We start from the raw sequence: 17,472 nt of genomic DNA, 5'->3' as shown, positions 1-17,472 counted from the left end.
CTGTGGGACAAACATTGCAGCTCGGCTTGAGGGAAGCAGCAATGGCGTTTTCACTTTTCTGCTGCAGTGTGTGCGGATTACTTAAGTACACACCAGTCTGACCCAGAGATAAGAATCACAGAGAGTGCTCAGGTGACTGAGGTGGGCAGGACATTTCACTGCCTCTGCTATATGCGCTCTCCTCACCAAATTCTTCAAGCACTCGTGACAAGGTTGTCGTGTCGCTGGGTGGTGTTGCACCGTCTTACAAAAAATATCTGTACAGTCTTCTGGTAGATGACGGACATATGGTTTAAACAGTTCCCCAACACACCAGTTACCATTAACAGTTCGGTGAAAGAATCGCGTTACGAAGCGCACACCAACCATTGTGCGCCAAAGAAGAATCCTTAGATTGTGCAGCGGCTCTTCAAAGTACTTTTGAAGAATTTATGATGTATAATGGCCCTTTTTTCAGTTAACATGCCCTGACAGTGTGAATCAGGCCTAATCTGAGATCCCAAAAGTCCTAACTCCAGTTCACTCAGGAACCTCTGACGCCTCTCGAAGCGCCGAAGTTCGTATAGACTCTCTAACTGATGCAAGACAATAAGTCAGTAAGGACACAAATGTATGCCCTTTTTAATAATGTCTCCACACTTGAGTCACTTAATTGCTACTTCCAGAGACAAAAGGTGTTGAGATTTCGTCGGACTTTCTTCCAGGTTTCGTTTCACTCGAGCAGTGGTCTGTGTAGTTCCAATTCTTTATGGATAGTTATCACTTCCGTTCTCCACAGAGAACGTTTCGAGCTATTTTCCCATTAGGTTTTGCATTGCAGACTGTGCTATATGTTTTAGAAAAATATTTTGAGTGTTATAGTCTTGCGCAACAGTTTCTGGACAAGATATGCACGAATTGTAATACTTGACCACTCTCACTCACTATTTTTTGTACCATTTGATGTTACATTCAACTGGTTACTAACACCTCTGCTCATCTCGCTCACTCAGACCTAATGACATACCGATGTGTTTGGTACAGACCATGCGGGTAACGCGCATGCGCAGTAATGTACCAGAAAGCGATTGGTCCATCGAAATTATGGTTTCCAGCAACTTCCGTGACGAGCGGTTCTCGTATTCATTAACGAAGATCAAGTCTGTATCAGTCTTATAAATATTTCCCAGGCCATTTTTATTTTGTCCACATAGAATATCGCGCGGCTTGCTGCTGAAAAGTTGCTCTTTATCACACGCCGTGTTACAAAACGTATAAGAAGTACACACATACACACACACACACACACACACACACACACACACACACACAGAGAGAGAGAGAGAGAGAGAGAGAGAGGGGGGGGAGGGAGGATGTAGGAAGAAATAGCAATTCTCGGAATCAACAAACAAGATGTAGCAGCACAATATGTAATTAACTTAATCACCGCCAAGCAAGGAGACTCACGTAAACGAAATTTATACCGTTGCACCTCTCAATACATGCTAGGATGTAGACTTGTTCCGTAAAAGGTGTGATGTAGCTGGTATGGAGTATACCAATTCACCTGCCGGGTAGAACGCCGAAATGGGAACAGCGCTCTTGCTCGTGAAGCAATAAAACTGTCAGAGGCGCGGAGGTGAGCGGGCGTTTTCCAGGAACAAAATCTTCATAGAGGCTGTTCCAGCGTCTCTTTAATAGCGCCCAGTCGTATTCATGGCTCGTTTATAATGTAAACGGCGAGAAGCAAAATGACAAAATTCTAACGCAGTTAAAATCCTTGGCGGCTTAACGATTCGCCGAAGAAGGAGTGAGAAATACCTCAATCACAGCGCTCAGTTGGTAATTTTACCGAGTAATGGAGTTAAATTAATTTTTCGTAGAAGTCAACAAATGAACATTACAAGCAGAGAAGTCGTGCATTTTTGGGATGACAAGTTCTATTGTTGCTTCCTCTGCAGTATTTCTGCGGCAGGTGGTTAACAACCGCACCGGAAGTGGTTGCAAAAGTATTACAACTTCGACGCCTTCAAAAAGATTTTCATGTCAGAGAGCTGAGAGGAAATTGAATAACAAAACACACAAGCAACTATCCAGGAAAAATCAGCTCACTAGTCGAATATAACATATTCAGGTTTCTTTTTTACTTATGTCTCAGACATGAAATTAGCAAATTATTGCGATAAATTATCTGTTTAGTGAAAATAACGGATTACGTTAGGCAACACTCATCTCTGGATACGTCCTCAACAGTCGGTCGCGAATATTTAAGTCGTGAATACGTTCGGGAGCAACAGTTAAGGAGGCTTCTGAAGACGAATTGCTGAAACCTAGGAGAGTGATGGACAGAATACTGTAATCAAAAATATTCTTTATAAAGTTATTGATTGGCGAAAGAATCAAGAGAAAACTTACTGTTTACTTATCTTCCAAGAAACATCTTGTTGAGGTTCAAACAAATTTAAGATAGAAACATAACAGTTGCAATTTTGTTTATACAGGTAAGGTGAGACCCATTTTAAAATTTCTTGAAATGTCAAACAGAAACTTTCATGTAAGCTAAAGGAGTCCGGGTGACGTCTCAAGACGACTGACGTTATTAACAACAGGAAAATGGTAGTAGCAGCTAGATGTCCTTAATAGTTCCAGTATTAGAGAACAACTAATTTAGACCACGAGACTTGACGGTAAACCATCATGGTGTCACTTACCACTCATTTCAGTTAAAAATAATTAACTTTTTTTCGTACAAAGATGTGGCAACGTCTTCATCGCTCATTCCCTCAAATAATCAATCTATTTTCATGTAAGTGCTAAACATTTGTCGTAACCAGTTACTGGCCAAGCGTAGTAATGACGTTAGTCTTCGTTGCTTTCAAACAACAACACTCAAAGAGTACGGTGTACTGAGTCGTGACGAACGACTGCAGTGCTCGTTGCTTTGACACTGCATTTCAGGAGACACTACGTCGCACTGCTATAAGACGAGAGAGTGCGATACTCATTGCTTTGAAAAAGTCCGAGAGATTTATTTTTTGCCAAGATCCGATATGTCCCGAAACGAAAAATATTTTGTTTCCATTTTTAGCTACACTTTCCAATTACTTTTCTACAGAGTCGCATTTCTGTCTTAAGACATCAGTAGTAGCGTTGTCATAAAGAATGACAGTCCTAATAACAACATTCCTCTTCGCTTGAATTTCCCTTCATAGATAATTCTCGAATCGCCATATCTGCTCGCTGAACAAGATCATAGGCTGACACTAGCTACTTTCCCTGACCGCCTGCATCTTGAACGTCTGTTCGTCGTGTTTCAAAGTTTCTGCACCATTGCTGTACTTTGACGTCACGCATGACAGTCACAATACATCGGCTGCAACAGGTCGGACAGAAGCCCTCACAATGAAGAAACCGAGTAACAGCACGCACTTCACACTTGGCGTGAAACTCTGCTGTTCTAGGCATATTTACGTGCACACAGTGCCCTGAGAACTGAAATGTGCAATTGTGCGATGTGCACGATCGTTGGGTATACTAATGGCACTACGCCAATGAGCTGCTCAAAGCTCCATCGTATTTTCACTGTGGTTCTCATTCCGTAGCCGATCGGACTTTGAAAAAAAAAAAAAAAAAAGAAAGCTACAGTTCCCTTTAATACCACGGAGGTTTTCCCCTTATGCCTTAATATACAGCCCATCATTTTGTCCCTTCTTCTTGCTTCTTCTTGTCAGTGTTTTCCAAATGTTCCTTTTTTAGCCGAATCTACGTACAACCTCCTCATTCCTTTTCAACATTCTTCTGTCGCACCACATCTCAAACGCTTCGATTCCCTATTGTTCAGGTTTTCCAGCTGTCCCTGATTCACTACCATAAAATTTTTTGCTCCAAACACAATTTCTCCAAATTTTCTCCTCAAAGTAAAGCTTATGTTTGATATCAGTAGACTTCTCTTGGCCAGGAATGTGAGTTTGCCTCTGATATTCTGCTCTTTTATGTTCTCATTGCTTCGTCCGTCATGGGTTATTTTGCTTCCGAGGTAACAGAATTCTGTATCTTCCTTTCCTTCGTGACCACCAGTTCGGATATTAAGTTTGTAGTATTCTCATTTCTACTACTTCTCATTACTTTTGTCTTTTTCCAGCTTACTACAAATCATTTTCTCATTATATGTTTATTCCATTCGTCCGATCTTGTAATTCTTCTTGCTTTGACTGAGGGTAGCAATGTCGTCAGCGAATTTTACCACTGATATCGTTTCACATACGTTTTATTCCCATTCTATAACCTTTCTTTTATCACCGCAATTGCTATATACAGTGAGTAGTAACGGCGAAAGATTGCATCCCCGTCTTACATTCTTTTAATCCGAGCACTTCGTTCTTTGTCTTCAAATCTTATTCTTCCCTCTTGGTGCTCGTACATACTACACATCACCCTTCTTTCCTTGTAGCTTACTCCAAATTTTCTAAGAATTTTCAACACTGTGCACTGTTTCACATTGCGAAACATTTTTTCTAGATCTAGACATCCTGTGAGCGTACATTCATTTTTCTTCACTCTTGCTTCCATTATCAAGCACAGTCAGAAAAGTCACCCCGGTGACTTTATCTTTTCTAAAGCCAAACTGATCGTCGTCCAAAAGGTCCTCAATTTCGTTTTCAATTCTTCGATATATTATTCTTGTTAGCAGCTTGTGTGCATGAAACGTAAGCTGATTGAGCGACAGTTTCGAGCTGTCTGCCCTCTCTGTCTTCGGAATTGTGTGGATGATATTTTTCCGAAAGTCTCATAGTCGTTTGGTTGCAATTTCCCCCAGTGATTTTACAAATTCCGATGGAATTTTATGTATCACTTCTCCTTTATTTGCTCTCAGATGCTCAAGAGCTATTTTAAATTTTGACTCTCACACTGGATCCCCTGTCTTCCTAATCGACCTCAGTAAGTTTCTTCTTGTATCAAGTCAACACACAAGTTCTTCCCTTAGAGTCCTTCACTATACTCTTTGCACCCAAACCCGCTTTCCCTTTCGTGTAACAGTGAAATTCCCATTCCACTCCTAATGTTACCACCATTTTCTTTTAATTTCATAGCATGTTGTTTCGACTTTCCTGTTTGCTGAATCAGTAATTCCTATGGTCATTCCTTTTTCGATTTCCTCACATTTTTCCTGCATCTATTTCGCCTTGATTGCCCTCCACGTCCTACTTATTTATTCCTACGTGATTTATATTGCTGTGTTTTTGTCTTCCCCTGAATACTTTTACACTTCCTCATCTCGACGATCAATTGAAGTATCTCTCTTGCCCCCGAGGATTTCTTAAGAGTTACCTTTTTTGTACCTGTGTCTAACATTGCATCTATGATTGCCCTTTTTAGAGATAGCCACTCATCTTCAGCTGAAATACGTACTCTGATACATCTTATCGCAGAATCCAGATTCGTAGCGAATGTCAAAAGCGTGTCATCATTCCTCATTACTTCATTACCCCACTTCATTCCACACTGATCCCTCCATGCGCTAAATTCTCATCTGAGTGTATATCTGCTCCTAAGTATACTTTACAATCCAATGTCTGAAGCCACGTGGGGTATCTGCGCGGCCTGAGGCATCTTGTCACGGTCCGTGCGGCTCCCCACGTCGGAAGTTCTAGTCCTGTGCACTTGTGAGATTTCCGTGGCTTCTGCAGTGAAGACGTAGTATGCGTTTAGTAGTGAAATCTCGCGAGCTATTTTGTTGCTCATAACTAATTAAGTGAAGTAGGAATCTATTGTTTCCCCGTTTACATTTTATTTGATTACTGGACCATCGACACCAATAAGTGTTTTGCAGTAATAAATGGCATTCTTAAAGGTACTTCTACCGTACTCATCATTTAAAGTCGTTAGAATAGTACCTGCAGATTTTATTTAATTGCAATCTTTCATTTATGAATTTCTGTGTCACATCCAAAATTCGCAATTCCCGTGTGACAGGAACCTTCAACCATTCGATTTATGTGTATATTCATATTGTATACTGTAGACTAAGCAGTATATGGTTTGTAATGCGGCAGCTACGTATCCCAGCCTCTAGACAACGAAACCAGCTAACCCTTTTAAAATTTCAACTGTGTGTCAGAGGGTACGTAGTTGAGGGCCACAAGACATCACATTTATTTGAAAGCCCGCAATGTCTAACATTACAACATCTATGATTGCCCTTTTTAGAGATATCCACTCCTCTTCAGCTGAAATACGTACTGTGATACACCTTATCACAGAATCCACATTCGTAGCGAATGTCAAACGCGTGTCATCATTCCTCATTACTTCATTACCCCAATTCATTCCACACTGATCCCTCCGTGCGCTAAATTCTGATCTGAGTGTTTTTATGCTCCTAAGTATACCTTACAATCCAATATCTGGGGTTCTAGGCGCGCAGTCCGGAACCGCGTGACCGCTACCGTCACAGGTTCGAATCCTGCCTCGGGCATGGATGTGTGTGATGTCCTTAGGTTAGTTAGGTTTAAGTAGTTCTAAGTTCTAGGGGACTGATGACCACAGATGTTAAGTCCCATAGTGCTCAGAGCCAATATCTGGAGCCGCGCGGGGCAGCCGCGCGGTCTAAACCATCTTTTCACGGTCCGTGCGGCTCCCCACGTCGGAGGTTCGAGTAATCCCTAGGGCATGGCTGTGTATTGTCCATAGCGTAAGTTAGATTAAGTAATGTGTAGGCTTAGCGACCGATGACCTAAGCAGTTTGGTCCCATAAGACCATACCACAAATTTCCAATATCTGAGTTTAGAATCTCTGTCTGGCCATGCTGTAATCCAGATGGAATCTACCTATATCTCCAGGTCATTTCCAAATACACCTACTTCTCTTGTGGCTCTTGAGCGGAGAATTTGCTGTTACCACCGGAAATTTACTACAGAACTTAAATAGTCTGTTTCCATTTCTCGCTACTACAGCCTAGCTCATATTCCCCCTCAACTGTTTTTTTCTATTTCTTCGTCTAAAATCACATTCCAGTCTTCCGTGATTTTCATCTCGCTTTACATACTGCATTACCGTTCAGTATCCTTATATAGTTTCCTTATCTCGTCATCTTCTGCTTGCAGTGTTGGCACATATACCTCAACTATCACTGTCGGCGTTTCACTGTGGAATCTGGTGAGAATAAGCTCACTCTGTGTCCCACTTTTCTATTCATAGAGAATCTTACTCCAACTATACCATCATCTCCTGCTGTCACTATTACCCCATATTCTTCTGACTAGACATTCTTGTCGGCTTTCTGTTTCACTTCTCTTACGCACCCCCCACCCCCGCTCCCCATACCCATACTACCAGATTGAGCTTTCGCATTTCCCTTCCCAGCTTTTATATTTGTACTACAACGTTCAAGCTTCTGATTTTCTATACACCGATTGTAGAATGTTATGCCAACGGCGTTTGTTCCGTCTCTTTCTCACAGTCACCTTGGCAGTCCCCTCCTGGGGATGGGTGCTAACCGGGAGCATTTGCTAATGGTTTTTTTTAAGGTTTTCAACATGGCTGTCAATCAGCGACAGTTGTATAATACAAAATTTTGAAAAACACAGCCCTCAGTCGCGAACACAATTAATTTGTTACCTAGGTTTCCGTGTCGCAAGTGACACATTCTTCGGACAAAATTAAAACTATATGTTACAGCATAACGTACCAAAAATTACCAAAACTGAGATCATACCTGACAGCGTCAGATAGAATTAAAATTAAATTCAACAGAGGTGCAAGCCACTAGGGGCTGCCATGTTTCCTCTGCTACAGTCAACACAAAACTGAAACATCATGTGACTTGTGCGCACAGAAACTTCAAGACAATACCGCGATCTAGTGGCTAATTGGTAAAACAAGCTATTTTGTAAACACCTTGTAACCTCCCCACAGTAAAATAATATGAATAATATTCACATTTAGTGTAACCTCCCAACAGAAAAGTTCCGAAACCTCCCAACAGAAAAAATATAATTATTTATTATTCACATTCAGCGTAATCATCTAACAGATACACTCCAAAACCTCCCAACAGTAAAATTTCGTAACCTACCAATAACACAATGTGACTAACCTCGCAATTAAATTGCGACTCACTTATAACCTTTCAATAATTGACTGTGAATTTAAACTGGTAAATTTTGGACATCAGCAGAGCTGCGTCATGGCTCTGAAAATTCACTCTGAATAAACTGAAAAATTTTACCTCAATTAGGTCGCCGGATAACGCGTATATATCTGCTCCTATATGAAACTAAACTTTTCTGGCACAGCCCAGTGCAATGCTGGCCGATAGATTTGCCATGTATAAAAAGAAAGAACTGATTTTTCTTTACAATAATCAGGATGACCATGGATTGGAGAAATTAGTAAAATCTTTAAATTGAGTTGAATGATTGTCGAAAGTTAATTTTTATTAGAAAGATTATTATTAATAGAGTTCCTTTTAAAAGCATTTACGTGGGACTTGATATAACAATACTACATACGCGCGAGGCTGCTTTTACCTTATACTACAACGCTCAGGCACTGCCATCGCTCCCACGATCGGCCCAGCCAACTCCACACACACGACTGCTCGCTACTACTACACAGTTCCTACTGCCTACTGTATACAACACTGCTCTCTGGTCTGAGATTCTCTTACAGCTTACATATCGCAGGCAGTGCGTGAGCAATCCATCTAAATTACATCTGCTTGAGTGCGCTAGCAACAACTTCTTTAATCATTGACCTCTTACATAACCTTCCACTGGGGGGCAAAAATTTGGCAGCGGTGGTGAGTCAATTGGACTTGCCATGAGTAACAAATTTTTCTATAATCTATTTAGCTAATTAAGTCTACAGTCAGAGAGTATATACATTATTGATAAGTGCAGAAAATATTAAGAAATGAAATAGAGTGCACACACACTGAGTTCAGAACATATTAAGAAATGACACAATGAGTACAAAATATATTAACAAAGACATAAAGTGCACACGCACTGCATAAGTCTTTACATTTTACAAGAACTAGGAAAGGAATGGGAATGATAGCATGATGGTTGTAGCACAGTGGGTTGCACTTAGCAGCACTGAAAGTCCATATCTTTCTACAGAAGCAAAACACCAAGTGACACAACCTGAAGTTCTCTTCCCTAAAGTATTTATCTTTGTAGCCAGACACTGAAATGTTGCATTAATATCGTACATTATTATTTTGGTAGTACATTAGGTACACCAAACAGTAGGACCATAATAACATCTCCACTGTTCAAAGTGGTGGACAGATTGATATGTCAACACCACATTCTTGTAGAATCGATACTCTTAAATCGACACAGAATTAATGCAAAAACCAAATACAGTGCTCCATGATCATGAGGATGGACAGGACATACGGATTTAGTAGTAACTGGTGGTAATTAGGTCAGAAGGTGAAGGACATTAAGTCTTATGCTAGTCATCATTCAGAATTACGCTAGTGTATCAACCAATCTGAGTAATTATTGGCACTCATTGGCTAGTTACTAAACATTTATATGTATGTCTGGAGTATTACAGAACTTTATTCATAAGTCATTTTATTACAGTAATTATTGGCATACTATTTATGCATAATTCATCTCATTACAGTAATCATTGACCTAGCATTTATAGAGTATAACAAAACATCAATCATAACTCATCTCATTACAGTAATTATTGCTATCATGTCATCTCATTACAGTAATTATTGGCATAGCATTTATGGATAAGTCATCTCATTACATTGATCAGTGGTATTCATTTATGCATGTCATCTTGTTACAGTAATCAGTGGCATTCATTTATGCATAAGTCATCTCATTACAGTAATCAGTGGCATTCATTGGACAGTTGCTAAACATGTAGCAAGTATTGAGTATTACAAAACACTATTCATAACTCATGTCATTGCAGTAATTATTGACATTCATTTATAGAGTATAACAAAATATTATTTACAGAAATTATTGGCATAGCATTTATGCATAAGTCATCATATTACAGTAATCATTGGCATCATAAGTCATCTCATTACAGTAATTATTGGCACTCATTAGCTAGTCACAAGGCATTTATTATGCATTATTCAGAAGTCATCATTCAAAACAGAAGTTAATTATTGGCATAGCATTCATGCATAAGTCATCTCATTATAGTAATCATCAGCACTCATAAGACAACTCACTACAGTAATTATCAGCATTCAATGGCCAGTTACAAAGTATTCATATAGTTTTACAAAACATTATTCAGTGTTATTCACAAGTCGTCATTTAAAACAGGACTTACTGAGTGTAGCATCAAGCTACTAGTGTTTATATATGATATCATGTAAGTGACATAAGACATATTTAAAATGTAAGACATTCGAACTAGTATTCAAGGTGTTTAGCCCAATAATACATAGAAATAATTTAATCAATACATCAGAGAAATTTGCATTATCTTTAGGCCTAGAAATATAACTTAAACTGGTAGCATTATTTAGTTGTATCCTAGTAATAGTTGGGACAGGTAATATTTTTTATTTTTGATAGCAATGCATTGTGTTCGATAGTCAATTGCTGGGGCATGAAAATATTTGCTTTAGACTTATTGCTGGAAATAAGGATTAATAACGTCACTCATCATGCGTCAGCTGTAGCAAGATTATGAAACAAGTAGAGTAAATGTGATAACGTTCATGAATGATACATACAACTAGATAAAAAAATGTAAGTACTAGAACAGGTTTAATAAGTAACTGGAAAAAATACAAAATGGATTATTGAGTTGAAAGAAGAAATGTATTCATATTATGCTGAAAATTAGTAAATTTCGAATTAACAGGTAATGAAACGTGTACTCAATATGTATGTACTCTAGCTGTATTTCCCAAAACATTCAGTCATTATACTATGCAACTTAAGACATACTGTCAAAATGAATTGCAACAAATACTTAAATAACTACATAGCATTCTTTAACTAATAGAAAATATATAAACTTCATCATTATCATCATCTGCAAAGAAGAACTTCATTATTCATATTAGCATATTCTTCATACAGCTGTTCATCATCATTTATTATCATCTGCAAAAAATAGACACTTCATTAATCATATTGATATTACCATTTACTTCATACAACTATTCATTATCATTCATTACTCATATAGTATAGAGTTTCTTACTTCTAGCATATATCATCACTAAAATTAACATCTGTAGTTCTGTCTGACAGCCTGCATCAATCGCCTCATATTCTGAAAGAAAAATAATTAGTCAAAACTGCTATCATACGATGTGTATAGTATATTCTGGTTAATGCTTGTTAATTCTGATCCATTTACTCTTCATGACAAGATATTGCGTTTTCTTTCCTTCATTCTGATGGTAAAATTTCCATTTCATAGTAAACCACTGTGGTTGTTTAATTTATTTCTTTTACACGGTATTGCTTTCTGAAAATGATGAATAAGGATTAATATCTTGCATTTAAATCGTATACTCATTAAATAAAAACTTGTTTCTATTGACATACCTAGGAATACAGCATAGCATGACAGAAAACGTATTATGTCAAAAACATTGACAATTTTCAAGTGCAAAAATGTACACAGAGTGTGATAATGTAGTAGCAAAAAATGTAGAATAGTGAAGATATTGAGATATCATAAGGCAAAATGTCAAAGTCAAGTGGTGTTTGTTATATCTTAAAGATTACATAGTGCATACAGACAAAAATGCTACATTCGATAGGAAGACAATCATACATACACAAAAAATAGAAAATGTGCAACGGTCTGATGTCTAACGATAAGAAAAGCGACCTGCTAACCTCAGCTTGCCGGGCACCTGCCAAGAAAAAATATAATCATCATCAGTAAGTGGTCATACAAATGTCTGGAAATGGCATTACAGTGTGACAAATGGTAAAGTATGTTTATTCAATAAAGGGTTTAATATTGGAGACATGGTGATTGCCCTTACTTTTCCTGGTTCTCAAAGTTTCGACATGTACTACATTGGAGTGAAGAATGCTTCATATTCTATATGGACCTGCGTATAGAAGCTCAATTTTACTGCATCTACTCTTTCCTCTGTTGGATAAATAATGCGTGCGTACTAATATCTTCTGTCCAATAAGAAAGTCACGGCGTGTACAAACCCGTTTCTGCTGTCGTCTCCGGCGCTCTGTGGCACGTTTGATGTTGTTGAGGGCAATGTCAATTATTTCATGGTGGCGTCGTCGTCGAGATGTAGGAAAGGATACTAATTCTCTAATTTTGTTAGGTGGTTCAACATTTTTCAATATAACAGTCGGAGATAGCATAGTAGATTCATTTGGTATTGATTAATTACATCCTGGAATGAGAGTATGTGTGTATCCCAATCAATATGTCTTTTATGGCAGTATATTCTACATAGTTTACCAATTTCTTTCATTAGTCGTTCAAAAGGATTCGAAGAAGCGTGGTACCTGGATATATAGATCGTAGAAATGTTTCTTGCTCGTAACACACGTCTCCATATAGCAGATCGAAACTGTGGTCCATTGTCGGAAATTACTTTCAATAGATGCCCTACATGAAATAAAAAATCTTTTACAAATGCATTAGAAATAGATTTAGCAATAGCTTTGCGTAACAGAGTGAAGGTAACAAATTTCGATGTGAGTTCAACAGCGAAAATATGTAACAAAAACCTCTATTAGTTCTCGAAATCGGTCCAAAATTGTCTACAGCGGCCGTGTGTCTCAATTTAGCGGGTAAATTGGGGTGTAACGGATGAATATGTGAAGTCGTGTCTGATTTAGCTTTCTGGCAGACTTTACATGACGCTGAAACTCGTCGAATACGTTTCTCCATGTTGGCAAAATAACAGTTCTGTCTTAGTATAAGAAAACATTTTCTGGCTCCGTAATGTGCGTAACTTAAATGAGTATACCAAATTAATATGTTAACAAGTTCGTCAGGAATACATAATAACCAATTGTTGCTGTCAGGGTGAGAGCGGCGAAACAGAATGTTATTGCGTACAGTATAGTGGTTTCTAATGGTAACGTTATTCCTATCTTGCCAAAGGTGTTTAATTTCTTTCCATACGTTGTATCTGTTCTGTTCTTGTGCTATGTCTCGTAATGACGATGAAATGAAATTTTCAAATGCAACTTGTTGAATATACATGACGCTAAAATTTGCTTGGCAGAAGTTGGTTGAGATGTATTGCTGATTGTTGCTGAGAGAACGGGATAGTGCTTCTCCTACAACATTTTGTGTACCGGGAATGTGAACAACTGTAAAATTAAATTCCTGTAAACAAAGTTTCAATCTGCTTAATCTGTCGTGTGTAAATTTAGCGTAAAGTAAAAACTGAATAGCTCTATTATCTGTGTAAACGGTAGTGTGTCTTCCGTAAAGTAAATGCCGAAATCTCGTAAATGCCCATTACACATAATGTTTCAAGTTCTGTAACAGAATAATTGCGTTCAGCAGGTGACAGAATGCGACTGGCAAAGGCGATGTTTTTAATTACTGTATTGCCGTCTTCTTCAATTTCCTGAAAAATGTGTACGCCTGAAGCTGTGTTAGAACTGTCGGTGGCAATGGAAAAATTTCTGGTAGGATCAGGGTGTGATAAAAGTGGCGCGTTCAACAAAGCTTGTTTCAGATTAACAAACTCAGACTGTGCTTGGCTATCCCAGGACCAAATAGCGTTTTTACCCGTCAGTTGGCATAATCTAGGGGTGTCTACAGCAGAGTAATGAATAAATTTACGGGAAAAGTTAATTAAACCCAGAAAGCTGCGTTGTTGGTTCTTCGTCGTTGGAACAGTAATTTCACGTAAAGATTGAAGTTTTTCCGGGTCAGGTGCAATGCCTTCCGCTGAAATCACATGTCCAAGAAATTTTATAGAAGTTTTGCCAAAGTGTGATTTGATAAGATTAACTGTCAGTCCTTGTGCACGGAAAGTTTGCAACAGTTGTTCCAGAATCAAATTGTGTTCAGACCAGTTAGCTTCTGCAATAAGGATGTCGTCTGCATATGTTGTGATTCTGTCTTTAAATTCTGTCGGAACCATACTTTTCAAACCGCGAATAAATGCTGCTGGAGAAATGGTTAAACCGAACGGTAATTTGCAAAATTGATAACAGTCACCAAAACAGATAAATGCTGTGTACTTTCTGCAGTTCGGATGGAGCTGAATTTGCCAAAATCCCGATTTCAGATCTAATGTGGAATAAATAGCAGTACCATGAAATTTCTGTAAAAGTTCTTCTAGTGTCTGTGGGCGATCTGTTTCATTAATAATAATGTCGTTGACATGACGCGAATCAAGTACGAGGCGAAATGATCCATCCTTTTTCTTAACAATATGGAGCGGGTTTATGTACGGACTAACTGCCGGTTCAATAATACCTTGGTGATGCATAGCTTGCAATTCTTTCTTAACTTCTCTGTGAATATACGGAATGGGATAATGCTTTAAACGTGTCGTGCTGTGTAACTTGAAATTCATACATGAAACCGGACATAGTACCAGGGATGTTGTCAAAAACTGGAGCTTGCTGTAAAAGAATTTTGCGTAGATCTGTACGTTCGTCTACTGTATTTGCACTGCTTTGCTTTACTTTCTCAGAAATCATTTGCATAACATCGTAGTCGGCTTCGTCTGGTGTATTGTAGTTGTGTACGTACGTATCTGTGAACAATTTGGAATGACCGTCTATATTACGCGATGTCGAAATGACCTCTGTTCGATTAATTGCTTGTTCTTCTGCAGATAAAGCGTTCTGAAATTCTAATGCCAGTTGTATATTTTCATCCTTTAACATTAAATAGGAATTTTGAAAGTTAACAATTGCGTCATGTTGTACCAAAAAATTCGTACCTAAAATAAAGTCTGTTGTCAATAAGGGAACAATCCAAAAATTTGAGTGGAACGTATGACCTGCAATACAAAATGATAAGTGTGTCTGTAATTTTACATCTACTCTTTACCAGATACTGCTCCTTTTACTTTAGTTTTGCCTAATGGTAACGTAGGATAGGTATCCTCTTTGTTACATTCATTGACAGTTTCCTCATTTATAACTGACATAGGTGATCCAGAATCGATTACTGCTGAAAATGTTTATGATCCAATCTTTACTTCAATGACAGGGTGGTTCAAAATGGTTTAAATGGCTCTGAGCACTACGGGACTCAACTGCTGTGGTCATCAGTCCCCTAGAACTTAGAACTACTTAAACCTAACTAACCTAAGGACATCACATACACCCATGCCCGAGGCAGGTTTCGAACCTGCGACCGTAGCAACAGCGCGGCTCCGGACTGGAGCGCCTAGAACCGCACGGCCACCACGGCCGGCTGACAGGGTGGGAAACGGTTTTTTGTATAACTGGTTTTTCATGTAAAAGTGTGTCTCGGATGTCGTCAAAAGTAATACTATTTTCGTGAACAAGATTCTGTGTGTCAAAAGTATGGCTTACGTTGCTGGAAGATGCAACCTGTACTGTATCTAGTCAAATTCTTTCTGACGTGCTGTTATTTGCGGGAGGATGCTGTGGCATTTCAACTATTCGCACTGTTCTTTCTTCCTGACGTATTAGGTTCGGGATGATACCGACTATCTGGTTCATTCATGATAATCTGTTGTTGCGGATGATTCTGCTGCTGGGAAGACCGACTGTTACGCTGAAAACTGTGCTCATTACTTTGACGTCTGTCATAATAATTTGCTATACGGCGCGTTGCGATACGAGTTGAAATGATGTGTCTTCTGTACGTAATGATTTCCTTGTTGCTGTGCGTTACTATTTGGTGCGGCCGACGCTATACGTCTAGGCGGCGAAACATTAAAGCTTGGTTGACCTTGCACATTACATTGTTGGTTAGGTATGCCAACTGGCCGGTTTTGTTCCTGTTCTGGTGAAAACCCTCTATTGTTGCCAAAATGTGTCTGCGATTGCTGAAAATTTTGTACATACTGATGATTAAAATTTTGCCTGTTATTAAAATTCTGGTGGTTGTCATTCCTAGATCGTCTATCACCTTTGCTATTACAATAGCATGGCTGGCCGTAATTACTGTATGCTTGTTGGCCTTGGTTATGACGTGAAAAATTTTTGTTTATGAAAGAATAGCCTCACTGCTGAACTTCCAAAAGCTGTAGAAGATCTCTAAATGCCGAATATTTTCTTTCTGCTGTCCTGTTAAAAGTGATACTCTTAACGATCGTGGTAATTTGGAAATACATAATTGGATAAGTGCTGATTCACTGTATGGCTCACTTAAGTATTGGTTTTGTTGGACCATGTGTTAAAAAAATTGCGTGACAGTGGGAAAATTTGAGATCTCATAATTCGGTAAGCTAATTAATTGATCCTTGATTCCGCGCTGTGTCGTCTTCGACCAATAAGCTGACAGAAAAGCATTCTGAAATTCTTCTACCGAATAACATTGTCTCGCGATCGGTTTCATACGAGTTGCCGGTTCGCCTTCCAAAAAACTGCAAATAAATTTAAGTTTGTGTGTTACGCGCCAAGTTGGTGGAAAAGCAAAGCTAAATTGTTGTATCTAATCCAAGGAGTGAATCTGTGTTCTGTCATTCTTAAATACCTTAAATTTTCTCACGGATAGAAAGTGCTTATAATCAAAATTGTCACCGAGCGAGGTGGCGCAGTGGTTAGCACACTGGACTCGCATTCGGGAGGACGACGGTTCAATCCCGTCTCCGGCCATCCTGATTTAGGTTTTCCGTGATTTCCCTAAATCGTTTCAGGCAAATGCCGGGATGGTTCCTTTGAAAGGGCACGGCCGATTTCCTTCCCAATCCTTCCCTAACCCGAGCTTGCGCTCCGTCTCTAATGACCTCGTTGTCGACGGGACGTTAAACACTAACCACCACCACCACCACCTAATCAAAATTGTCGTCTCTGTATGTCTGAGCAGGTTCCGGATTGTATGATAATCTGTTTGTCTGTGACTGTTCGGAATCTAAGTCACGTACACCCTGTTAATTACCTAAATTACACTGGCTGTGTGAATGTGACAAATGTTCACAATGTGGCCTATGCTGTGACGTGTTAGAGGCTGAAACATTTTTCATTTCTGTCACTTCTTGCTGTAAAGACGACACTTTTCTACGCAATGTATTATTGGACGAACTTATCTCACTGATTGTCTGCTGTAAATTTTGGAATTCGGGTGTTTGATTGAAAGAAATTGGTGACGTATCGTCTGATTTGGTATCATCGTTATTTTCGATAACGTCAATACGACTGGCCAATTCATCAAATTTTTCAGTCAGTGCTTTTACCTGATCGTCATTTTTAGTGTCCCAAACATTAATTTGTTTTTCGATTTTACGGGTGGCTTTGTTCAATTTTTTAACGTCTGCTTTAATGGCATCGGGATCCTGTATTAATTCCAACTGTTCAAGTCTGCTGGTCACTGTCTGAAAGTCTACTGTGTGT

The sequence above is a fragment of the Schistocerca piceifrons genome, chromosome 4, assembly GCF_021461385.2.
Source record: "Schistocerca piceifrons isolate TAMUIC-IGC-003096 chromosome 4, iqSchPice1.1, whole genome shotgun sequence".
NCBI lineage: Eukaryota > Metazoa > Arthropoda > Insecta > Orthoptera > Acrididae > Schistocerca > Schistocerca piceifrons.
Note: the sequence above shows the minus strand (reverse complement) of the source record.